At 34.8% G+C, this 27,079-nt stretch overlaps 1 protein-coding gene across 1 annotated transcript in view; it reads right to left on the bottom strand.

The window, feature by feature from the left end:
- Nucleotides 1-27,079, bottom strand: part of RSRC1 (arginine and serine rich coiled-coil 1) — a 434,436-nt gene that overhangs the window by 256,998 nt on the left and 150,359 nt on the right. The gene's annotated exons all lie outside the window — the stretch shown is intronic.

The following is a 27,079-nucleotide window of genomic DNA, read 5'->3' as shown; positions in this document are numbered from 1 at the left end:
ATCAAGAAAATATAAGTGATCAATGACTCTAAAAAGATGTTCAACCCTAACAATAATATCTAAGATATAAAGACCAACCGAATAAAATACCTTTTTTTTTTTTTTTTGCCTACTGCAGTTACAAATCTTTCTTTAAGATTATACCTTCTTTGTAGGTGGTTGTGGGTAAATGAACAGTCTCATGCAGAGCTACTGATGTATAAATAACAAAACCGTTTATAGGAATCAGTTAAGAAACATATACTCTTAACACAAACAACCTACTTCTAGAATCTAAAGTAAGTAAACAAAACATTTTAAATAATTTTGAACAAAGTTTTATACTATGATGTTAATTACATAATGGAATCCTGGTTAAGCCTGAGCTAAGGACAGGATATGTTAAAGACTAAACATTGAGGACTAGGTAAAGAGAAAAGAGAGTATATTCTAATAAGGGAATAAGATGTTCTATGGTCACTAAAGATAGTATTTAGGAAAATGATCACAATAACTTTAAAAGAATAGGTCAACAGTATATACAGTAAGAAGCCAATTGTGTAAAAACACAAACACTGACAAAAAGAGTATGATGTTACTAAAACATAAATAAGTTTATTGTGAGAGGTGAGGTTATGGGCAACTTTTATTACCTTTTATTTTTTTGTTCTATTCCATTATTCTCAAATTATTTTATAATTTACTTTTATATTCAGGAAAAATCTTAAAAGTTTCTACTTTACAAGAATAAAATCTCTGCAATCAAAAAATCCTAACCAGAAAAACTAATTCTCTAATATCCCAGATAGCAAAACTATTACTGTAACCCTTCCAATTTATGTACACTGACATCAGCACAGAAATCTATGCATAAAAACTACTGAAACATTTATCAAATAAGTCCCTTAGGGACAGAGAAGTAAAATGATCCTCAGCCAAAATTCTGAAGCCATCATTTCTAAAGGTATTAATTCATTATTTGAATGAAGATAAATGCCCAATTATTTATTTATTTATTTTAGATTTTATTTATTTACTTGACAGAGAGAGAGATCACAAGGAAGCAGAGAGGCAGGCAGAGAGAGAGAGGAAGCAGGCTCCCTGCTGAGCAGAGAGTCAGATGCAGGGCTCAATCCCAGGACCCTGGGACCATGACCTGAGCCGAAGGCAGAGGCTTAACCCACTGAGCCACCCAGGCACCCCAAATGCTCAATTTTTAAAACAAAAGATAAAAATCTAATGTGATTAATAAATGTTCCTTCAAGAATTTCATGCATTTTTAAACTATTAGCAATAGACATATAAATTAAATTTTTAGTATAAAAAACTCAAGTCATGGGGCGCCTGGGTGGCTCAGTGGGTTAGGCCGCTGCCTTCGGCTCAGGTCATGATCCCAGGTCCTGGGTTCGAGCCCCACGTCAGGCTTTCTGCTCAGCAGGGAGCCTGCTTCCCTTCCTCTCTCTCTGCCCTGCCTCTCTGCCTACTTGTGATCTCTCTGTCAAATAAATAAATAAAATCTTTAAAAAAATAAAAGTAAAATAAAAAATAAAAACACTGGACAAAATCCAAAAGCCACCAAGAATAGTTAAATACCCAAAATTTCACTTAGAAGTGAAAAGAATTGCCATTTTGTGCCTATCTGGTGTAAGGGCACTCCCTAACCATATCTGTGGCTATAGAAACACAACAGCAGAAAAGCACCAACTTGTCAGCTCATGGTACTAGGATCAGAATTCAGGACTGAAAGAGCACAAGAAATTTAAAGGGAGAAAAGCTACCAGCAATAGAATCACAGAAAGAATATGACCAAAACCTGAACATAACTTGTGCCAAGTCCCTAGCCAATAACAAAACTATATGTAGTTAGGGGAACTTCTCAGGAATTCAGCAAATAAAGTAGGTAGAGATCAGAGAAAAATGTATACACTTGATGCCTTTGAAACTGACTGGAACCCCCAAGATGTGTGCTATGGACTGAATGTTTATGCTCCCCAAAATTCATATGTTCAAACCCTAAAGCCAGTGTGACTGCATTTGGAGGTGGGAAACTCTGAAGAGATAAGTAGGTTTAGATGAGGTCACACAGTAGATTCCGATGATTTGATTAGTGACCTTAGAGAGCACAGTCCTCCCTCTTTTCATCATGTGAGGATACAGGAAGAAGGTGGCCATCAACAAACCAGGAAAAAGGCCCTCTCTACTCACCAACCATGGTGGCACCTTCATCTCATATTTCCCAGCCTCTAGAACTATAAGAAATAAATGTTTGATTTTAAACCACCTAGTCGGTGGAATTTTGTTAAATCAGCTGGAACTAACTAAGACTATGACTAACTATTTCTGGTGGCAGAAAACTGATGCAAAATAGACTTGAAGTGTCTAAGTATAAATTGTAAAACTGGTAGAGCAGCTGAATATTAGGGAATCATCTACAGAAGAAACACAGAGTGAGTTCTAGCTCAACCTAAATTCTTTTTTTTTTTTTAAGATTTTATTTATTTATTTGACAGAGAGAGATCACAAGTAGATGGAGAGGTAGGCAGAGAGAGAGAGAGAGAGAGGGAAGCAGGCTCCCTGCTGAGCAGAGAGCCCGATGCGGGACTCGATCCCAGGACCCTGAGATCATGACCTGGGCCGAAGGCAGCGGCTTAACCCACTGAGCCACCCAGGCGCCCCTCAACCTAAATTCTTGGCTGGCAGCCACGGAACAAAATAGAAACAGAAGAGACAGCTCCAAGGAACCAGTCTTGAAAAGCAGTGATGAGAAACCAAAACATTGTATAGAGGTATCAGATGTTGCTACAAGCAACACAAGTAAGTCTGCAGTCTATGATGAGAAAAGGACAAAAACAAAACAGCAGGAAATAAAGCAATACTCCCCAAAAGAACACAACTGAATTTAGGGTGGTTAAAATGTTCAATTTTTAAAGTAAAAAATACTAGGTGTGTAATAAACTAATAGAGTGTGGACCATATAGAAAAAGTGATCAGACACTATGAGTAAACCAGATAATTAGTTTTAACAGGCAGAGATTTCTTGACAGGTATCACAAATTGTTCAATTATTGAAGGAAAAAATACTGTTAATGAATGAACAGATAAGAAATCTCAGTAGAGGTATGGAAACTATTTTTTTTTAAATAAAATTCTAAACCTTAAAGTAAAATATTGAAATAAAAAAATCACTAAATGGGATCAAAATAAGAGCGAAAACAGCAAAACAAAGATCAGTGAACTTAAAGATACATGAATATAAAGTTATCCAATCTGGAGTACAAGGAGAAAAAACATTAAGGAAAAAAACAGGATCAAGAGATCTGTGGGACAATATCAAGTGGTTCAGTATATGAGTAAGTGGATACCAGGAGGAAAAGAAGAAATGAACAATATTTTTTAAAAAATAATGCCCAGAATTTCCCCAATTTGGTTGAAAACATTGATTTACATAAGCAAAAAGCTCACTGAACAACAGTGAAATAACATAATGAAAACCACCCCCACGTGCATGACAATAAACTGCTAAAAGCCAAAGATGAAGAGAAAACAGTAAGAGGTCAGAGAACAAAAATAAATTATATAAAGGAACTATTATAAGGTTTTAGCTAACTTTACATCCGAAACTATGAAAGCCAGGAGACACTGGAACAACATTTGAAAAGAAAAATTTGTCAGTCAAGAATGCTATACAGAGGAAAAGTGTCATTCAAAATCAGTGTTGAAATAAAAATACTATTTCTTGGAGGAAGTAGAATGATAACTTAAAGTAAACTAGAATAAGTTAAAGATGTGCTTTAATGGGACAAGTTAAAGATGTAATCTCTCGTGTAACCACTAAAAATAATATAATATAGTTTTCAAAACAATAAAGAACTTTAAATACTAAAAATTATTTGAGTAACAAGAAAGAAGAAAACTAACTTGAGAAGAGAGATACACCCCTATGTTTATTGATGCATTTATAAGCACCAAGATATAGAAGCAACCCAAGTGCTCATCTATAGTTGAATGGATAAAGATGTGACACGTGTGTGTGTATGTGTACATACATAAAAGAGAATATTACAGAGCCATAAAAAGGAATAAGATCTTGCTATTTGCAATAACATGGATGTACCTAGAGAGTATAATGCTAAGTGAAATAAGTAAGACACAGAGAGACAAATACCATATGATTTCATTCATATATAGAATTTAAGAAACAAAACAAATGAACTAAGAAAAAAAAGAGACAACCAAAGAACAGATTCTTAAATAAAGAGAATAAACTGGTGGTTGCCAGAGGGGAGGCAGATGTGGGAAATGAGTAGAAAAGAAGCGGGAAAAAAATAAAGGAAAAGAAAAGAAAAAGAAACAGAAAGAAATTTATGTCATAATTAAAACAAATCTAAGGAAAATGACAGATAAATACAACATATCAAAAATTACATTAGGTACGTACACCTACAGGAGTTGGAGAAAGAACAGCAAATAAAGCCTAAACCCAGCAGGAGAAGAGAAATAATAAAGATCAGAGCAGTAGAACAGATCAATGAAACTAGAAGCTGGTTCTTTGAAAAAATTACATTAGGTAAAAATGGAGTAAACCATTCAATTAAAATGCACAGAATGTATTAAAAAAAAAAAAAAAGATCCAGATATAGGCTGTCTAAAAGAACTCCAAATTTAATATAAGGAACAGAGACTGAATGGAAAAACTAGAAAAAGTATGTACTATGTAACTGGTAAGAATAAAAAACTAGATAGATAGGTTAATATTATTCAAAACAGTCTTCAGGGAAACCAACGTTACTACAAATGAAAAAAGGACAGATTGTAATGATAAAAGGGTTAGTATAGGAAAATACTATAACAATTACAAATGCATATATGCCTCATAACACAGTTTTAAAACTATCAAATGAAAGCAGGCAGAACTAAAAGTAGAAAGAGAGGGGCACCTGGGTGGTTAAGCATCTGCTTCGGCTCAGGTCATGATCCCAGGATCCTGAGATCAAGGCCCGTATCAGGCTCCCTCCTCAGTGGGAGCCTGCTTCTCCCTCCCCCTCTGCCTTCAGCTCCCCCTGCTTGTGCTCTCTCTGTGTCAAATAAATAAATAAAATCTTAAAAAAAAAAGTAGAAAGAGATAAATTCAGAATCTTAGTGGAGAAGCTGACATATGTCAATTTAATGAGGAAAAACTTAATACTCAGAAGACCTGAACAACAGTGAAACCTCCTTAATATAACTGATATTTAAATAGCACTACACCCAACAACAACAATATACTCATTGTTACCTGATCTACTATAGGGCAAATAAAAAAAAAACTCAAAAGATTCAAAAGACTGAGTCTTATGAAGTATATTTTCTGAATACAACAAATTAAATTCATCAAAAAAATCTATAGAAGACCAAAATATCTAATTAAAAACAGTGCTAGCAGAAAATTTATAGCCTTAAATACTTTTATTAGAAAAAGAGATCTAGTTTAAGTGGTCAAAATGTCCTCCTTAGATGTGGTCCGTATACATTATGGAGTATTATGCCTCCATCAGAAAGGATGAATACCCAACTTTTGTAGCAACATGGACGGGACTGGAAGAGATTATGCTGAGTGAAATAAGTCAAGCAGAGAGAGTCAATTATCATATGGTTTCACTTATTTGTAGAGCATAAGAAATAACACGGAGGCCATGGGAGATGGAGAGAAGGGAGTGAGGGAAATTGGAGGGGGAGTTGAACTATGAGCGCCATGGACTCTGAAAAACAATCTGAGGGTTTTGAAGGGGTGGGGGATGGGAGGTTGGGTGAGCCTGGGGGTGGGTATTATGAGGGCATGTATTGCATGGAGCACTGGGTGTGTGCATAAACAATGAATTCTGTTACACTGAAAGAAATTAAATTAAAAAAATGTCCTCCTTAAGCTAGAAAAAATAAGATCAAACTAAACTTAACATGAATAGAAAGTAAGAGAAAAAAAATGCGAGCAATAATGAAATGAATAGAAACAAATGAACTACAGAGAAAGACCTTCTGGTTTTTTGAAGAACAAAGCTATAAATTTTGATAATCAACTGTGAAAATCATTTGCTTAATGGCACAGTAATCATACCATGATGCTTAGATTATATATTGGTAATATATAGAGATTAATAAGACAGAATGCAGTGACCAGAAAGGACCCACATATAGAAATGGATTTTTGCTACAATATCAAGGTATCAGTGGAATTCAATCAGAAAGAAGGTCCCACACATGAAAAAATGCTCAACATCACTCATCATCAGGGAAATATAAATCAAAACCACAATGAGATACCACCTCACACCTGTTAGAATGACTGAAATTAGCAACTCAGGAAATGACAGATGTTGGCAAGGTTGCAGAGAAAGGGGAACCCTCTTGCCCTGCTGGTGGGAATGCAAACTGGTGCAGGCACTCAGAAAACAGTATTGAGTATCCTCAGAAAGTTAAAAATAGAACTACCCTACAACCCAGCTATTACACTTCTGGGTATTTATCCAAAGTATACAAAAATACTGATTTGAAGGAGCACATGCACCCCAATGTTTGTAGCAGCACTATGAACAATAGTCAAACTATGGAAAGAGCCCAAATGTCCATCAACTGATGATTAAATTGTGTTGTGTGTGTGTGTATGTGTGTGTAAAATGGATAATGGATTATTACTCAGCCACCAAAAGAAGGAAATCTTGTCATTTGCATGACATGGATGGAATAGAGCAGATTATACTAAGTGAAATAAGTCAGAGAAAGACAAATATCATATGATTACACTGTATGTAGAATTTAAGAGCAAAACAGATGAAAACAGGGGAAGGGAAGGAAAATAAAATAATATAAATACAGAGGGAGGCAACCATAAGAGACTCTTGACTGTAGAGAACAAAACTGAGGGTTGCTGGAGTGGAGGTGGGTGGGGGGATGTAAATGGGTGATGGGTATTAAGGAGGGCATTTGTTGTGATGAACCTTACATATAAGTGATGAATCACCAAATCTACTCCTGAAACTCATACTATACTATATGTTAACTAACTTGAATTTTAAAAAATCCTGGAAGGAAAAATAAATAAATAAATAAATGGGAAGGAAGAAAAAAAGGAAGAGGGTCTTGGAGTAATTGGCTATCTGTATGGGAAGACTTCTCCCCCCCACCACCACCAAAAAAAGGAACATCAAGCCTACCTCACTTTATAAGTCAAATATATCATGGATATAAATGTTAAAACCAAGCCTATATAAAACTACTAGAAGAAAATCTTTGTGACCTTGAAGTAGACAAGGTTTAAGCAAACATCACGATTGAAGAATAAATCGGGCTTTTTAAAAATTAATAGCTTTTACTCATCAAAAACAGGTAAGATTAGAATAAAATTTAAATGGGCTAAGGATTCTAAACAGAGTAAGATGGAACATACTCTATGCTTTCCTCTGAAACAATCACAAACAAAATGTCAAACAACAACATAACCAAAGTGTTTTTTAAAAATGGTTCACAAGACAATGTACAGCAGGCAACAAAGAATAGTGACTCTTGAGTGACAGGACACAAATAAATGGAGGCTTATCACAGCACAGGGAAAGAGAACCCAGGTGCAGCCTGACATCCTTCTGAGGAGTCAGAGCTGAGATTCCATGGGGACTAAGGCAACTAGAATTCATAGGACAGAATACAAGAGAGGAGACAGTAGCATAGAGACAGAATACTGAGAATCCCCTCTCTATAGGCAGCAAAATACCAAATAGTGTGTGCCTGTAAAGAAAGTACAAGAGGCAAAAGAAAATACCATCCCAAAGAATTGGAGATTAGAACCTGGTGCTCACACAAAATGGGAAAGAACACTGTTCCAACAAGCCAGACTTATGACTAACAAGGTATTTGTCAGAATATTCAACAAGTTCATACTTTAGTTGTGAGAATAGTTAGCACTAGACTGAGTACTGCTCCAGACCCACCTAACTATAATAGCAAAACTTAAGAGAATCAAACTGTCTCCAAGGAACTTCACTGTAACTCATATTAAAGCTTAAATATATTTGCAGAATTGCAAAAACATCCAGACAAATCCAGTATTAAGGTTGGAAATTTCAATTTCTTTCTCTTAATATATGATATATGATAATACAAGTATAGAGAAAATCAGCAAGGACATAACAGAGGTGACTACATTATCAACCAACTTGACCCAACTGACAATTACAGAACACCCCATAGAAGAACAAGCAAAATACATAGTTTTCAAAATATTCATTAAAATAGCACATATTCTGAACTATAAAACATCTCAATAAATTCAAAAGGATTTAAATCATCAAAGTATGCTCTTTGGAACAATGAAAGTAAATTAGAAATGACTTATAAAAGACATCTAGAGGGCGCCTGGGTGGCTCAGTGGGTTAAGCCTCTGCCTTGGGCTCAGGTCATGATCTCAGGATCCTGGGATCCAGCCTGGCATCCAGCTCTCTGCTCAGCAGGGAGCCTGCTTCCCCGCGGCACCCCCCCACCCCAACCTACCTCTCTGCCTGCTTGTGATCTCTGTCAAATAAATAAATAAAATCTTAAAAAAAAAAGGCATCTAGAAAATCCCAAAATATTTGAAAAATACCAAAGTGAAGTTAGAAATTACCTGAACTGAATGAAAATGAAAACACAACATATCAGACCTGTGGATGCTCCCAAAGAAGAAGATACATAGCACTAAGTGCTTATATGAGAAAAAAATGAAGGGTCTTAAAGCAATGATTTCAGTTTATACCTGAAAAAAAACTTAAAAAAAAAAAAGGAGCAAATTAAACCCAACATAAGCAGGAAAAGAAAGGAAATAATACAGTTCAATGTGGAAAACAATGAAATAGAAAACAGAAAAAGTATATAGGAAATTAATGAATCTATGAGCTTGTTCTTTGAGAAAAATCAATAAAATTGATAAAGCTCTAGCCAGATTGATGAGAAAAAAAAAGAAAGAAGAAACAAATTATCAACATCAGGAATAAAAGAAGTATCATCAGTATAGATTCTACAGATACTAAAAGGATAAAAAGGGAATATGAACACCTTTTGCCTATACATTAAATACCTTAGGTGAAATGAACTAATTCTTTGAAAGACAAAACTACCAAAGCTCACTCAAGAAGAAATAGATAAACTGAATAACAGCATTTCTCTAATTTGTTTACTAATTTCTCTATTAAAGAATCTAATCTTTAGTTAAAAACCTTTCTGTAAAGAAAAATCCAGGCTAAATTGTTTCACTCCTGAATTTTACCAAACATTTAAGAAAGAAAGAATATCAATTCTACACAAACTCTTCCAGAGAATTAATACTTTCCAACTAACTCTCTGAGGCCAGAATTATCCGTATATAAAATATAGTCAAGGAGATTTTAAGAAAATAAAACTGCAGACCAATATTCCTCGTGAAAAACAAGTGTAAAAATTCTAAATATAATTTCAGCAAATTAAATGCAACAATATATAAAAAGGATAACAGACCATAACCAAGTAGAGTTTTCTACAAGAAATGTAAAAGCAGTTTACATTTGAAAATCAGTGTTAATTTACCACATTAACAATTAAATAAGAAAAAAAGATCATTTCAATAGTCAAAAGGCATTTTACAAAATCCAATATCTATTTCTAAAAAAAATGTCAGCAAACTAGGACTAGGACTAGCAAACTAGGACTTGTCAGGTTTCCTCAATTTGACAAGGGCATTTACCAAAATCCAGCAGCAACCATCACACATAATGGTGAAAAAGACTAAATACTATCTGACTAATATTAGGAACAACACAAGGACATCCAAACTTTCCACTTCTATTCAATGTTGTATTTGATGCTCTAGACAGAGCAGTCAGAGGGAAAAAAAAAAAAAAGACATCCCGATTGGAAAGAAGTAAAACTGTCTTCATTACAAACAGCATAATCATCTCTGCAGAAAATCTTACGGAATCTACAAAAAAGCAACTAGAATGGTAAGTGAGTTCAACAAGCTTGCAGGATACAAGATCAATATACCAAATTCAAGTGTATATCCATGTATTAGCAACAAATGATTTGAAAATAAAATTTCTAAAATATTACATATATATCATTTGCAGTATCATCACAAATATAAAATACTTCAGGGTAAATATTAAGAAAGAAAATGTCAGAGATCTCTAAACTGTAAGCTAAAAAACACTGTTGATAGAAATCATATAAAACCTCAATAAATGAAAAAAATGTACCTTGTTAATGGGTCAGAAGACTCAGTATTATTAAGATGTTAATTCTCCTCAAATAGATCTATAGATTCAATGCAGTCCCAACCAAAATATAATCAAGGTATGTTGTAGAAACAGAGAAAATTATTACAAAATTCATATGGTAATAGGGGTGCCTGGGTGGCTCAGTCAGTTAAGCATCTGCCTTTGGCTCAGGTTATGATCCCAGGGTCCTGGGATCCAGTCCCATAGCAGGCTCACTGCTCACTGGGGAGTCTGCTTCTCCCTCTCCCTCTGCCGCTCTCCCCTTGCTTCTGTCAAATAAATAAACTCTTTTAAAAAATTCATATGGTAATGGAAAGGACTTAAGATAGCAAAAACAACTCTGAAAAAAAGAATAAAGTGTGAAGACTGTGACTACATGATTCAAAGTGTTATAATGCCATAATAATCAAAACAGCGTTGTACTGGCATCAAGACAGACATGTATTTCAGTGGAACAAACAGAATGTCCAGAAATAGACCTATGTATTTATAAACAACAGATTTTACTGCACAAGTACAAAGGCAATCCAACAAAGAAAAGGTGATCTGGTCAAAAAAATACGCTGGCAATATTAAATTTTCAAGATGCAAAAAGAAAAAAAAATGAACTTTGATCCATATCTCCTGTCATACTCAAAATTTATCTCAAAACAGATCGTAGACCTAAATGTAAAAACTGAACCTATAAAACTGGTAGAAGAAAACAGAAAATCTTTGTAGGCTTTGGTTAGGAAAAGATCTCCTAGATCAACAACAAAAGCATTTTATAAAAGAATAAATTAATAAACAATATCTCACCAAAATTAAAACTTCTGGGGGTGCCTGGGTGGCACAGTTGGCTAAACATTCGACTCTTGGTTTTAAAGCTCAGGTCACGATCTCAGGGTCATGAAATTAAGCTCCACCTGGGGCTCCACACTCAGCGCAGAGTCTGCTTAAGACTCTCTTTCCCTCTCCCTCTGCCCCTCCACTCCCCACTCTCTTTCTACAATAAATAAATAAAATATTTTTAAAAAGATTAAAGACTCCTGTCTTCAAAAGGCACTCCCAGTGGAGTGCCTGGGTGGCTCAGTCATTAAGCCTCTGACTTCAGCTCAAGTCATGATCCCAGGGTCCTGGGATGGAGCCCTGCAATGGGCTCTCTACTCAGCAGGGAACCTGCTTTGCCTTCTCCCTCTGCCTGACACTCCCCCTGCTTGTGCTCTCTCTATATTTGTCAAATAAATTAACAAAATCTTAAAAAAAAAAAAAGCATTCCTAGTGAATGAAATAAAAGCTACAGCATATACCTGACACAGAACCTGAATCTCGAATATATAAAGAACTCTCCAATTTTAATAAGGAAACAACCCAACACAAAAATAAGCAAAAGATGTGGATAGATACTTTACTAAGAAATACACATAGATGGCAAATAAGAACATTGAAAACATTCTCAACACCGTCAGTTATAAGGGAAATGTAAATTAAAGCTATAATAAGCCACTTCACACCTACCTATTAGAATGTCTAAAATAAAATACTAACCATACATGTGGTATTGATAAGGAATAACTGGAACACTCGTGCGCTGCTGGCAAGACTGTATGATGGTACAACCACATTGGACAACAGATTGGCAATTAAGTTAAGCATAAACCTACCATATGATTCAGCCCTTCTATTACCGCAAAGAAAGTATGTCTGTACACGGACAAAAATTTTCATAGTGGCTTGTTTTGTAATAGCCAAAACTTGAAAACAACACAAATTTCCATCAACAGGTAACTGGGAAAACAAACTGTTCCATACACATACAATGGCATACTATTCAACAATAAAGAAAAATACTAGCAACAACATAGATGCAGCTCAGAATAATTATGCTGAAAGAAACTAGGCAAAAAGATTACATACCATATTATTACATTTATGTAAAGTTCTAGAAAATGTAAACTCATCGACAGTTACACTAAATAGGTGCCTGTGGGAAAAAGAGCAACGAGAGACGGAAGAAGTATTATAAAGGAGCCTGACTAAGCCTTTGGTTATGAAGGACAGGTTTGCTATCTTGATTGTGGCGATGGTATCACAGTTATATACAGAAATGGAAAAATGCCAAGTTGCATAATTTAAAATATGTGCAGTTTACCCTATATTAATTATACTTCGGTAGAACTTTAAATATAGGAGAAAAATTTGACCGGACTCCACAAAAAAGGAGATACAGAAACGGCCATTAAGCAAGGATAAATGCTCAACATTATTTGACATCAGGGAAATGAAAATTAAAACCACAGCAACATGAATCTACCAACCCATTACAAAGGCTAAAATTAAAAAGAACAGCAATATCAATTGTTGGCAAGAATCTGGAGAAACTTGAAACCTCATATACCAGTCATGTAAATGTAAAGTAATACAACCCCTTCAGAAAACCATTTGGCAGCTTCTTATAAGTTAAACCTAAATCTTCCAAACAAGCTAGTCATTCACTTTCCAGGTAAAGAAAACACATGTCCACTTCAAGAACTTTATATGAAGGCTCATAAGAGCTTCAGTAATATCCAAAATGGAAAACAACTCAAATATCAATTAAGAGATGAGTATAAAAACAAAATGTGATATATTCCTACAGAAGTACATTACTCTTCATTCAAAAGGAACTACCTGCTGATACACATCCAACATCATGGATAAATCACAAAATAATAATGCTGAGGGAAAATGTCAAACATAAAAGAGTACATAATGTGTACTGTGATCCTACTTATATAAAATTTTAGAAAATATAAACTAATTTATAGTGAAAGCACATTGGCAGTCATCTAAGGCTGAGGGTGGAAGGGAAAATGGACTACATAAGGGCAAGTGAAAACATTTGTGATGGAAATATTCACTATATAAGTGTATACCATGTTGATTTTTAACTGTCCTCGAGCATTTTTGCCTCTGCAATATTAGCAAAAGTAGTTTACTCTCTTTTTTTTTCTCAATGAAGTATCACTGGAATTTTTGATGGGAAAATTTCTTTGTTGAATGGGCTCTCTTGTACACTGTTAAGACATAGAGTGTTCCTATTTTTTCTCCCCAACCACTATGATCCTATATATTCCATCATATATTTCAAAAAAGGCCCAAATGTGCCAAATGTGATAATGAAAGCCTAATAAACTTTCATTTATCAGATTTGGTAATTTCTGTAAAATGATATTGACCGAGAAACAAAATCAGTAACAACTAGATCTCTAAGATGGGAGCATACAATCTGAGCAGTCTTGTCCTTAAAGACTAATACTATTATCATTTTTACTTTTTACTTACAACCCTCATCAAGTAGAAAACACAGGAAGGTGTAAATAGAAAGAAATCATTTCTTCTTCATTTCCCACTCCTCATCATTAGTGATACTAACACTACTCAAATAAGAAAAAGAAAATGTTGCATAACATGTACTGCTTCTTATTGCTATAACAGAAGAAATATAATTTCTATCTAATTTTAAAACTACATAATTGTGATTCGAGCATTGTCAAAAGTGCTGTGGCATGTGTAAAACAGAATGAGAGTTAAACTGAGTGGGAGAGAAGGAGATCCTCAGAAAGAGAAATCCTTTAAAAATGAACTCTGAATAATCTAGACAAAATATCATCTTCAAGGAAGATATAAATGCTTATTTTTTGTTTCTTTTTCATAAAGATAATAAAGAGGAAATGAGAAGTGAATGGGAAACAATAAACAATTATACATTTTCAAAAGAAGAGGGAATAAAGCTACCAATACTATGGAGATTAAAAGTTAGTAATAGAGTATCATGCCAATAAATCTGTATACTCAGGTAAAATCACTGTCAGACAAATTTCTGGAATAAAATCTTACAGAAACCAGTTTAAGATTAAATAGAGGAAAAAAGAAAAAAAAAACAATAAAATAGCCTTCATAGTCCTTTCACCATCAAAAAACCTAAAGAGATAGTTTAAAACACCTCACAATCATAATACTAAGCCTAAGTTGTCTTACAGGTCAGTTCTACCAAATATTTAAGGAATATGTCTTTTTAGTCCTACACAAACTTTCTGAGAATAGAAACTGATGAACCATTCACCATTACATGTTTTAACAGACTTGAATTTTGGAGAAGTTTTAGGGTCATAGGAAAACTAAATGGAAGGCACAGAGATTACCCACACATCTCCTCCCCGACACATACACACCCTCCACTATTAATATCCCTTACTAGCATTCTTCATTACGTTTACAGGGGTAGTACAGCCTTGATACTGAAGTTGGAGAAGGAAAGAACAAGAAAGAAAAATTACAGGCAAATCTCATCCATGAACAAAGATTTAAAAAATACTAATAAACAAACAAACCAAACAAATCCAGCAATATATTAAAAAAAGAAAAAAGGACAATACACTACAAGTAAGTTCAGTTCATCTCAGGACTACAAGGACAGATTAATAACAGAAAATCAGTTATTACTTACACATTCCTATAATAAAAGGGGAAAACTTTAAAATGATTTCAATTAATGTAAAAAATTTTCTTGATTAAAAAAACGATTTCTAAAAATTTCTAAAAAAACCTTATCCAATAGGAATAGAAGGAAATCTTGTGAAACAGGAAATTCTATCTATCAAAAACCAAAAAGAAAATTATTCTCATTAGAAAAATACTAGCAGAATTCTCATTCAATTCCAAGTAGGACAATGATACTGCCAATTAATACAATAAACATACAAAGTAGATAGACACAAATTCAACAAATACTTACAAGATCTTTATAGAAGAAAAATTGTCTTTTACTGAGACATTTTATTTTTTTTTAAAGATTTTATTTATTTATTTGACAGAGACACAAGTAGATGGAGAGGCAGGCAGAGAGAGAGAGGGAAGCAGGCTCCCTGCTGAGCAGAGAGCCCGATGTGGGACTTGGTCCCAGGACCCTGAGATCATGACCTGAGCCAAAGGCAGTGGCTTAACCCACTGAGCCACCCAGGCACCCTACTGACACATTTTAAAGTACTAAATAAAGAGGTATACTATGTCCATGGATGGTAAAATATAATATCTTACAGAAACAAGATCCCAGCAAACAGATCTATAGATTCAGTGCAATTCCAATCAAAGTACCAACAAGCATTTTTGCATTACCTGGAAAACTGATTCTAGCTTTTACAAGTAAGAAAAAAGTTCCAAGTAGCAAATATAAAGAAAAAAATTACACATAAGACTTCAAATTATATAACTACTATTTATATAAAAACATTGTTAAGAAATTAAGAGACAAGCCACAGACTGGAAAAAAGATGCACAACCCATGCCTAACAAAGGAACTGAACATAGAATATGTAAGAAATTTCTCAATAATAAAAGATATATATAATAATAATCTCAATAATGAAAAGAGAAATAATCTTTTTATGAAAAATAGATAAAAGGTTTGAACAAATACTTTACAAGAGAAAATATACAAATGGCCAGTAAGCACAGAAAAAAAGTGTTTAACATCATTAATCACCAGAAAAATGCTAGTTAAAACTCACAATGAAATATCGCTTCAAATCCATTAGAATAGCTGGAATTCAAAGATCTGTGACATCAAATGTTGGCAAAGATGTGCAACTGAAACTTCTTGTCAAAACATCTTGTTTATGGGAATGTAAACTAAAACAACTGTGCAAAACCATCTGGCAGTTAAATATACACCTATCATACAATCCATCTATTCCACTGCTAGGTATTTACGCAAAAGAAATGCAAACATATGTCCCTTCAAAGACATGTACACAAATGTTCATAGCTGCTTTAGTCTCAAAAACTGGAAACTCTGCTAGATATTTACCCAAGAGAAGTGAAAACATACATTCCACAGACTTGTACAAGAAAATCCATGGCAGCTTTATTCTTAAAAGCTCCAAAGTGAAAACAACCCCAAATATCCTTCAATAGAATGAATTGTGGTACATTCATACAGTGGAACAGTAGTTGGCAATAAAGGGAACAAACTATTAATATATGCATGGATAAATGGAAAATCTCAAAAACATGGATAAATCTCAAAAACATGCTAAGAAAAAGAAGACAAGTACAAAAAAATACGTACTAAAGATACAAAAAATACATACGATGCGATACCATTTATATTAAGTTCTGAACTAATCTAGTGATTGCCTCTGGAGGCTTGGGGAAGGGCCCGACTACAAAGGAGCATGAGGAAATTTTTGAAAGGGATGTGATATGGAACACAAGTTCTACAAATGAATGTATTTGATAAAACTTACTGGACTGCATACGTAAGATCTGTGTTTTACTCTATGATTTAACTTGCATTTTTAAAAATCATATAATAACACTCTTAACTCTGAATTACCAAAAATAACTGAAACAAAGAAGGGAGGACTTCACTAAACTCTTCTGACTTATTACTATAGCTGATTATATTAACAAATTTCACAATATTGAATTACCTTTGTGTTTCTAGTTCGAACTACTCTTAACTCCTGGTTCATTTTTCTGACTTACTGCTGGATTTCTTGATAAAGTTCTACTTACACGTTTTCCATCAATTTTTTAGAAACTCAAGAACATTATTTTATTTTATTTTTTTTAAAGATTTTATTTATTTATTTGACAGAGAGATCACAAGCAGGCAGAGAGAGGAGGAAGCAGGCTCCCCGCTGAGCAGAGAGCCCGATGCGGGGCTCGATCCCAGGACTCGGAGATCATGACCTGAGCCGAAGGCAGTGGCTTAACCCACTGAGCCACCCAGGCGCCCCAAGAACATTATTTTAAAAAACCATTTCATGTACACCATACAATAAAGCAAGTAATTATGCTAATGTTATTAGGAACACATTCACTGGAAAAGAAAAAAAAATATATATGTATAAACTAAACCTTAAGTCAATATCCTGTGATAATAAATTTCAATTTAAAATAATAGTATGAACACTTGATTTAATATACCATATTTCATTGATTCTAAGATGTACGTTTTGAATATTAACATATCTCTAATGAGAATGCATTTGCATGAGATGGTATCTTAAAATTAATGGCAATGTTTTTTCCTTCTTACTAGTACACAAAATTAAAATTGACCACATCTTAGAGTCAAGGAAACACAGTGTGTTCTCAAGTTCTGCCCACTGAACTGAAGAAATGCGGTCCCTGCAGCATCGTATTTTGACCTCTAACTACCATTCATGACTAAAAAGAGCCAAGGTTATTTGGATAAATGGTTAAATCCAGGCTCTGGGACATAAAATTTCAATCGGAGACTGAAACAAAATGTAAAGAATCGTTTTTAAAACTAACAGGGTCATGTGTAAAGGACACAGGAGCCAATGTGAAGAAATTCGTATTGAACAAACTTGCTACAATTTGAGCATTGAAAAGTAACAAGATAACAATTCTGACTGAAATATGTTGAATACAATTCCCATATATCCTTGTGATACTCAAGAAAGAGAAAGCAAAAAGCAAAACTGACTACTAGTAGAGGGGACTATAGTATTAACTCTTGCTTTTTAAAAATAGGTTCTATAATGGAGGTTTCATAAAAAGTATCCAATGACTACAGGCATTTGATATGTATATCAAAATACAAGGACATCTGTGCATAGCAACCTAGTGGGACTTAAAGTAGGATATTTGAGAAAGAGTGATAAAAGATTTATATAAGAAACTTTCAAACCTGTCTCTATTTTCCACTATTTCTGTTCTAAGAAGATACCCAAAGTCCAGAATTGGGCGAAGCAAAGAACAGGTTGAAGAGAAGTGAGAAAGGAAACAGGAAACACAAGCTGCATCCTTTTGACTAATACCAATTGCTCCTTTTTCTTTACCATCAAAACATGCATAAACAGACTAAAACAGCTCTAAATAATGTTCTTATATTTACACATAATATCTTCAGTTAGAGCCTAAAATGTCACTAGATCTTCACTTATTCAGAATTTACATAATCATTGCTATCACAAGGTGGAAGCTAAACTTCAGTTTCTGATGATCAGTTTAACCTTTAAATCGCCTGATTAAACTCCGTCTTCACTCTTAAAACCCCAAATTAGCAAACAAGCCACAATACAATATATGCTATAGCATAGGTCTTCTGTGAATAGCTGGGATCTTCAACTGCTTCAGCTGCAATACAAGCCATTGAGCCTTGGCCAATATAAGCCAATTTGAATAATCAATATGACAACCTTATTTTTCTAATGCAAACAGGATTGCTACAGTAAGGTGTCTCACTGCCACATCACAGTCATGGCCTCTTTTAACCCCTAATTAGATTGAGGCGATTATCCCTGCTCTTCCTTACAAGTGTACAGCTTGGATAAGGGATGACAAAAGCTATCTGCCACTTATTCAGCCTTTGCAGACAGCAGGTTATCCAGGGAGATAGAGAATAAAATCAACAAACAATTGTTATTCATATCATCATCTAAAGTGTTAAGATAGTCACAGTTTCCATACATGCACAGTGAATATAGCCCAGAGCATGAGGTAACTGCAGACTGCTTAAGAACATCAGGGTTACACAGATGGAAATTCATGGTGATGTTGGGGAATTATGTCTAAATCAAATTCATTTGCATAAAAAGTAATGATCGGGGATTTGTCTTTTGTATGTAATATATGAAGATTTCATTATGTTTCTCTTCATGAACTCTTTGAAGCTAAATTTTAATGTTGAATTTTCTAAACACATAGCATTTATCATGAAAAGAATGCCAAATTAATGGTCTGTAGAAACTTAAATGCATTAAGATTCAATTAAAATACTCTTAAATATAAAATAGGAAACTTCTTTTCACTATGATACTGCATAAATTCTTGTATTAAATTTAGATGATCAAGGGTTATTTCATTAACTCTGTGGATTTCAAAATTTTTTTCTTAACTCTTTTAACAACTAATCTCTGAAATTTTGGTCATCACATCAGACCAACTATTAACAAGAGAACTGTGGTCACAAGAAAGTAATAGAGGAGTTGCAAAGACACCAAACTGACAATTTCCTAGTAAGTTTAACTAAGCTAATGTGAGGACAATATAGAAAGCTGGGCCTACTGTTAAGAAAAAACTTTGGGGGCAATATCTGCATCTACTCTGATGATGATAAAATCACAGCGGAAGTAGTAAGATAAGGAAATGTTGAAAAGGATTTCATATCTTTTCCTTTCCACTTGGAAGGGTCAGTAGGTGCCTTTTTTAAAGGTCATAATCACTTTGCTAAAAGAAAAAGAATGGGAAAGCCACATTCCATATGGAATTCTGTTCCTACTATTCATTCAATTAATCAACATTGTTGCTTTTAATGCAGCCAACTAGAAATATACTCTTTCCAATAACGGAGGTCCCAGCCCTAAACTTCATCAAATGCCACTCTAAGAACAACCAAAACATTTTAAATATAACCACTGGTAGCAAAAAATCTGCCATATAAGCAAGATTTCCATACACAGCCATGAGTTACTGAACCCAGATTGCCACGTAAAGTGTTGTGATTATTTGGTTATCAGTAGATCATTTAACTAAACTGCATCATGAGTTTAATTTAGTGATTGCTAACCTGTCTGCGCAGTGTAAGATTATCTAAAACCGTGTGCCTTGTTCCCTTGACATAGGCTGAAACATGACTTCATTCTTTTTTTTCCAAAGATTTTTAAATTTTATTTATTTGACAGACAGAGATCTCAAGTAGTTGGAGAGGCAGGCAGAGAGAGAGAGGAGGAAGCAGGCTTCCCGCTGAGGAGAGAGCCCTATGCGGGGCTCGATCGCAGGACCCTGGGACCATGACCTGAGCCAAAGGCAGAGGCTTAACCCACTGAGCCACCCAGGTGCCCCAAAATGACTTCCCTCTTAAAGTATAATACTAACTCAGAATATTGGGCAGGACTTGAAATCCGAATCATAATTCACTTCTAAATGTGTCTCCAGGGCACCACTGTTGGACATAGACACCAAAGCATATTTTATTCACATGTATGCACTTATGTGTATGTGTATATATTGTTTTTTGTTTTACTCATTTACAGTCAACAGTTTCATTTTAAACATCTGATTTAAAAAAATATTTTATTTATTTATTTGACAGAGATCACAAGTAGGCAGAGAGGCAGGTAGGCATAGAGAGAGAGGGGGACACAGGCTCCCTGCTAAGCAGAGAGCCCAATGCAGGGCTCGATCCCAGGATCCTGAGATCATGACCTGAGCCGAAGGCAGAGGCTTAACACACTGAGCCACCCAGATGCCCCTACACATCTGATTTTAAGCAACATGCTTTTCTTAGTATTCCAGATAGTCATTTTTTTTAAAGGATTTTATTTATTTGACAGAGAAAGAAAGGGATCACCAGTAGGCAGAGTCAGGCAGAGAATGGGGGAAGCAGAGAGCCTGATGCGGGACTCCTCAATCCCAGGACGCTGAAATCATAACCTGAGCCCAGGGCAGAGGCTTAACCCACTGAGCAACCCCGATGCCCCCAGATAGTCTTTATTTTTGTAAAATGGACTTGATAAGAAAATATAAAACCAATTGTCAGAAGATATGGGAATAATTTACTAGATATGATTAAATTTATTAACCTTAGTTTATTTAAACTGAGTGTTAAAATTTGAATTTGCTATGATTTTGTTTCTCTAACCTATTTCTGGTCTTTAAAAAAAATATGTATATATATAGATATGTTACACCTTCCAAAAGTAAACATAAATCAGACACATTTACTGAAGATTTTAGGCTAAAATATTTTAAGAATTTAGTAAAGATATGCTGGTAAAATTGCAAAAAGCCAAACTATAGTAAACCAAAACATACAAATGGTTGTTTTCAATTATCTTTCTACTCAATATAGAGTTAAACCATCACTGCTAAAATTCAAAAACATTAAAGGGAAAGTAACAACAAATGACAAATGAAATCTTGCCATATGCGATGATGTGGATGGAACTAGAGGGTATTATGCTGAGCGAAATAAGTCAATCAGAGAAAGACAATTATCATATGATCTCCCTGATATGAGGAAGTTAAGAGGCAAAGTGGGGGGCTTGAGGGGTAGGGAAGGAAAAAAACGAAACAAGATGGGATCAGGAAGGAGACAAACCATAAGAGACTCTTAATCTCACAAAACAAACTGAGGGTTGGGGGGTTGTTGGGGTTGGGTTATGGACATTGGGGAAGGTATGTGCTATATGGTGAGTGCTGTGAAGTGTGTAAACCTGGCGATTCACAGACCTGTACCCCTGGGGCTAGTAATACATTATATGCTAATAAAAAATAAAAAATTTTAAAAAAAGAATAACTTCACTCTTACAGTCTTATTTTAATCCATCTTTCTTGTGTGTTATTTTACTATTTTTCAGCTTTCTTTGTTCTTTTACTCGGAACTTTATATGTGCTTGAAAAGTTACTAGCAACTCTTTATTAAAAGTACAATAAAGAACTAGACCTTGAATAATTTGAGAAATCAAAGTGAAAAACTAAATTATAACATATAAAACTATTGATTTTCAAACTTTCTTCTGAAGCTCAACTTTATACAAAACTCCAATACTGTCAGCATATCTCAATAATATTCCCACTCAAAAGAAATAATGCATTATTGGTTTTTTGCTTGGATTAAGAACCATGCAGCATACTGCAAATTTTAAAACATTAAATTTGAGGCCAATAAATAAAAGGTCCATGGTCTTTTCTAACTAAAGAGTGGCATGATAGTCACAGGTTAGTCACACATTTGACTAGAGAACTAGAAAATGGTATTTTAGAAAGCAAGTAATTTACTCAGGATATGGGATTTAGTATTTTCAAAGCCATTTTCAGGTAAGAATAATACCTAGTTATTCTTCATCTTTACTACAGTTAAACAAGAAATAGGATAGCAGACTTAGGTCAACTACAGAAAAGCATTTCTAAAGTGTGTTAAGTACCTGACTAGATTGCTAAAGGAGGTTGGAATTCTCTTATGTCAAGGACTTGAAAAGTATACATTTTAATTTTCAGGAATGGATACTCTGAAAGCAGAGTAAAGGACTTGTGACAGTCCTTCTCACCTTAAAATAAAATTCTTAAAACCATGTGCTTATGGAGTATCAAGCTTTTGTATTTGTTTCATTCCTAATTTAAAATGTATCTAAGAGGAGTATATAAATAATGGAATATTCCAGATTCGATTTGGTAGAGGGCTAGAAACAAGGGGGATAATATATGAATAGGGCTCAGCACTGCATGAGAAAAGGAAGAAAGTATTAAAACATGAAATAATTTAAAAAATTAAAATTTCATATCATAACAACTCTTTAGGTAAGTTATAAAATAATGTATCATCTACCAATACAGTCTGTGAACAAACTATAAAGAATTTCAAAAAAATTAAGTACAAATCACACCCCCAAAATTGATATAAGTAGATACAAATCTATTATTTTATTTATTCACTTAATTTTTTCACCAATATTGAGCAAATAAGCCCATTTTGTTTTGTTCCCCAATGGGGATCACGTATTATATACAGAAAAAATATATCAAAGCAATTTATTCATTAAGAATGTGTGCCTTAGAAATCAAACCACTGTAAAAATTCTTTTTATGTTGCCAGATCAAATTTTGAATGGGCCTTAACCAAATGATCAAAGTTACCACCACCCATAATGAAAAAATACCAACATCCTGTGAGTCCTAATATGATGTGCTACAGATGACACAACGTTACTTCTGTGATATTCCTGTCAAAAAAACATACACAAACTGAATCAAATCATTAGGAAACATTGGACAAACCCAAATTGAGGGACATTCTATCAACCAGCCTATATAGTTCTAAAAATGTCAAGATCACGAAAGACGAAGAAAAGCCAAGAAACTAGTTTACATTAAAGGAAACTAAAGAGACATGACAATTATCTGTAATACATGACCCTGGGGGCGTCTGGGTGGCTCAGTGGTTAAATGTTTGCCTTCAGCTCAGGTCATGAACCCAGGGTACTGGGATCAAGCTCCTCATTAGGCTCCGTGCTTGGCGGGAAGCCTGCTTCTTCCTCTCCCACTCCCCCCGTTTGTGTCTCCTCTCTCACTGTCTCTCTGTCAAATAAATAAATAAAACCTTTTGTAAAAAAAAAAAAAAAAAAAAGTACGTGACCCTGGATTAGACTCAATCTTTGATGGAGGGTAAAGGTGGTTGACATGCAAATAGGAGGTTATATGACATAACAGGAATTATGAACTGCTTATTAGATAATACCATGTCAATGTTAAATTTCTTGATTTGGATTACTGTACTGTGGCTACATAAAAAAAAATTCTTACGGGATAACCACAAAAATATTTAGGCGTAAAGGGACTGATACCTGCCACTTACTATCAAATGATTCAGAAGAAAGAGTACCAAGAGACTGAGAATTTGATAAAGCAAATGAGGCAAAAAACATAAACAATTGGTGAATCTGGATAAAGTATACATGAGAGTTCTTTACTCTTCTTGAAACATATTTGTTAAGTTTAAAGTTATGTCAATAAAGAGCTACAAAAAGACCTTAATTGGGTATATTAATTCCTACAGAGTACTTTCAGTTCCAGCTAGGAACTTACCTCCTTCAAACCTGACAGCACCAGAAAAAGAAAACTCATATTTAGTAGGCAAGGACATCTACCCTTTAAAGAGGTATACATAGACCACATAGTCCTAAAGCATTATTTAATATACTTAGAAATCTGGAATTTATAAAACTATTTAGGAAGCATAAAAATAATTTTTAAATGCCAGATTTTTACCATTTTCAGTCTTAAAATGTTTTCATCTGATGATAATCTCACAAATCCTATTACCTGCTGTTTTAGGCATCCCATTCCTAAGGTGATATGAACTCAGTAATTTTTTCCAATTTTATCAATAGTGATATCAGAATTGAGATACTATGAGGGAAAACTCATGGCATACAATCTAAAAAGATGGGATCCCCTCCCGCCACATTGACTTCAGAATATAAGAAGCTAAAGCCATCCAGATACAAAGTATACAGTTCTTAATGGTTTACTACAGTTCTTAACAGAGCTCTGAAAGTGAAACTAGCCTTCTGGGATAGCTGACGAACAAATGTCTGAACACCTGTGTGTGATGTGTTATAATCTACAATAAGCAGGTCTGAAGTGGCTTCACTGAAGCACCAGAACACTTACTTCCTGGGTGCTCAACCATCCTTTCACCAGATCTGTCAATATCCATCCCTTTTAGTAATAGTCAAGAAACAGCATCATTAAATTCCCTCTAGAAAGGGTATTCCAATCAGAAATGACAAAGTAGGGGCACCTGGGTGGCTCAGTGGGTTAAAGCCTCTGCCTTCGGCTCAGGTCATGGTCCCGGTGTCCTGGGATCGAGCCCCACATCGGGCTCTCTGCTCTGCGGGGAGCCTGCTTCCACCTCTCTCTCTGTCTGCCTCTCTGCCTACTTGTGATCTCTGTCAAATAAATAAATAAAATCTTTAAAAAAAAAGAAATGACAAAGTAAATTTTCCATCACCCACAGAAATAAGAAGTATCATATTATATTATAATTATTTTACTGATTCAGTCAATAAAATTTTTGGCTAGAGTAGTAATATTTTTGGTACATTAAAAGTGGGCACTTACTCACTGCTAGCAGTGGAAGAAGGGGGAATTCATACTAGCTTCCCAGGGTACAAAATGGCAATATGTGTTAACCTCCTAAAAACCAATACTCTTTAACCCAGCAAGTTCATGTCAAGGAATTTATTCTACAGAAATATAAGAAATATACACATACAAAAATATTTCTGCATATATGTACAGATACATGAACATGTACAGATATATGTATATGTACAAGAATATCCATCATTTCAATAAATGAAAGCAACTTATATGTCCAAAGACACAAGGATTTTTAAATAGGTTTGTATGCATCTATACAATGCAAAGTATGCTACTCTTAAAAATGATGACATAAGGGACGCCTGGGTGGCTCAGTGGGTTGAGCCGCTGCCTTCGGCTCGGGTCATGATCCCAGCGTCCTGGGATCGAGTCCCACATCGGGCTCCTTGCTCAGCGGGGAGCCTGCTTCTCCCTCTGCCTCTGCCTGCCACTCTTTCTGCTTGTGCTCACTCTCGCGCTCTCTCTCTCTCTCTCTGACAAATAAATAAAAAACCTTTAAAAAAAATGATGACATAATAGATTAGCATATTAGTACATCTATCAAATTTTTAAATAAACTAGAAAATATATACACGTATAGTAAAAATTGTATTTAAGTTAAGAAGGGTGCAATCAAAAGTATCTGCACCTCTTTGGGAGGCCACTTTTCTATACAAGATGTTGTGGCAGCCTACACCAGAAGATGACAAACTATAGTCCTTAGGCTAACTTGGTCCCCCCTACTCCGCCCCCCCTTTTGTAAGTAAAATTTACTGCAACAAAGACATGCCTATTCGTTTATTTATTGTCTGTGGCTGCTTTTCACATTACAACCACAGAGCTGAGTAGTTCTGACAGACACTGTAAGCCCACAAAGCTGAAAATATTTACTATCTGGATCTTTATGGAAAAAAGTTTCTGAACGCTGGTCCAGAAACCTAGCTCACATTTCTCTCCAATGCTTTCCAGTCTTTCAATTTATCGAATTATATGATATAATCAGAGACTAACTGGTTTCCAAACTATATTTGCATATGCAACGGGAGAGTAAAAGGATCTCAAACCATTCACTCACTCCAGCCAAGGGGGAAAAATGGAGCAAGTAAGGAGAAAGATGGAAAAAACAGAAAGGAAAGGGGAAGATAACGATTAAAGAAGGGATAAGAAAAGTTTGAAAGCCACTGATCTAAATAAGGGGTGGAAGGAGGAGGGGAAGACAAGGCGATCCTTATTTGGTAAATGAGTTTGTATTCAGGAACTGAGTTTGTAATGGAACCCACATCTCCTAATATATATTCCATGTATATTATATAGATGTATTCCCAATTCTCAATTGCAGGGGGAATAGCAGATAGATTTTTAGGTATTAAAATGGTTTGCAGTCTTCCAGAGCTCAACTCAACTCAGGATTCTTATTCCTTAGTATTTAATTTTGTTAATTTCTCTCTCATTTAAGTTAAATGAAAATCAGTCAATTTGATTTAAATTTAATTTTTCTCCTAGGGGGCAATTAGGAGAAAAAAACCTTGAGAACAATGGTATATGGAAAATATTCCTTAACTGTAAGTTCCCTTATACAGAATATTAAAAGGATCTTTACTAATATACACATTTTAACCCATCATTTTTGGTTCCAGTATGCACAAACTACAAATCAATCCTGTTATCGGCCAGTCTAAAAAGAGGAAACTCCAGATGGCTACGGAAAGGGGAAGGAAAGTAAAAGAGCAAAAAGTTTACTGCAGTGAAAATGTGTAGAGAAAAGTAAATTCAAAACTCAGAACTGTGCACCCTTAGCATCTGTAAGAAAGAGAGTGCTGAGGGATGTCTGGGTGGCACAGTCAGTTAAGTGTCTGCTTTCAGCTCAGGTCATGATCCCAGGGTCCTGGGATCGAGTCCCACATCAGGCTCTTTGCTCAGCTCGGAGGCTGTTTCTCCCTTTGCGCCTCCCCATGCCCATGCGCTTGCTCACTCTCTGAAAAATAAATAAGTAAAATCTTAAAAAAAAAAAAAAAAAAAGAAAGAAAGAAAGAAAGAAAGAAAGAGGATGCTGAGCAACATGCTATACCATGAAGTTACCACCATGGGCAAAAGCCTAAATAACCTCATATAACACTAGGCTTGGGGCACACAGATTGAGAAAGACCTAATCAGTAATCTCAAACATTCAGGTTATTTGTTATCTCTTCAACAACAGTAGGAACCAATGG

Source organism: Lutra lutra, chromosome 1 (assembly GCF_902655055.1).
Source record: "Lutra lutra chromosome 1, mLutLut1.2, whole genome shotgun sequence".
Taxonomy (NCBI): Eukaryota; Metazoa; Chordata; class Mammalia; order Carnivora; family Mustelidae; genus Lutra; species Lutra lutra.
Note: the sequence above shows the minus strand (reverse complement) of the source record. Positions and strands in the feature narration are given on the sequence as shown.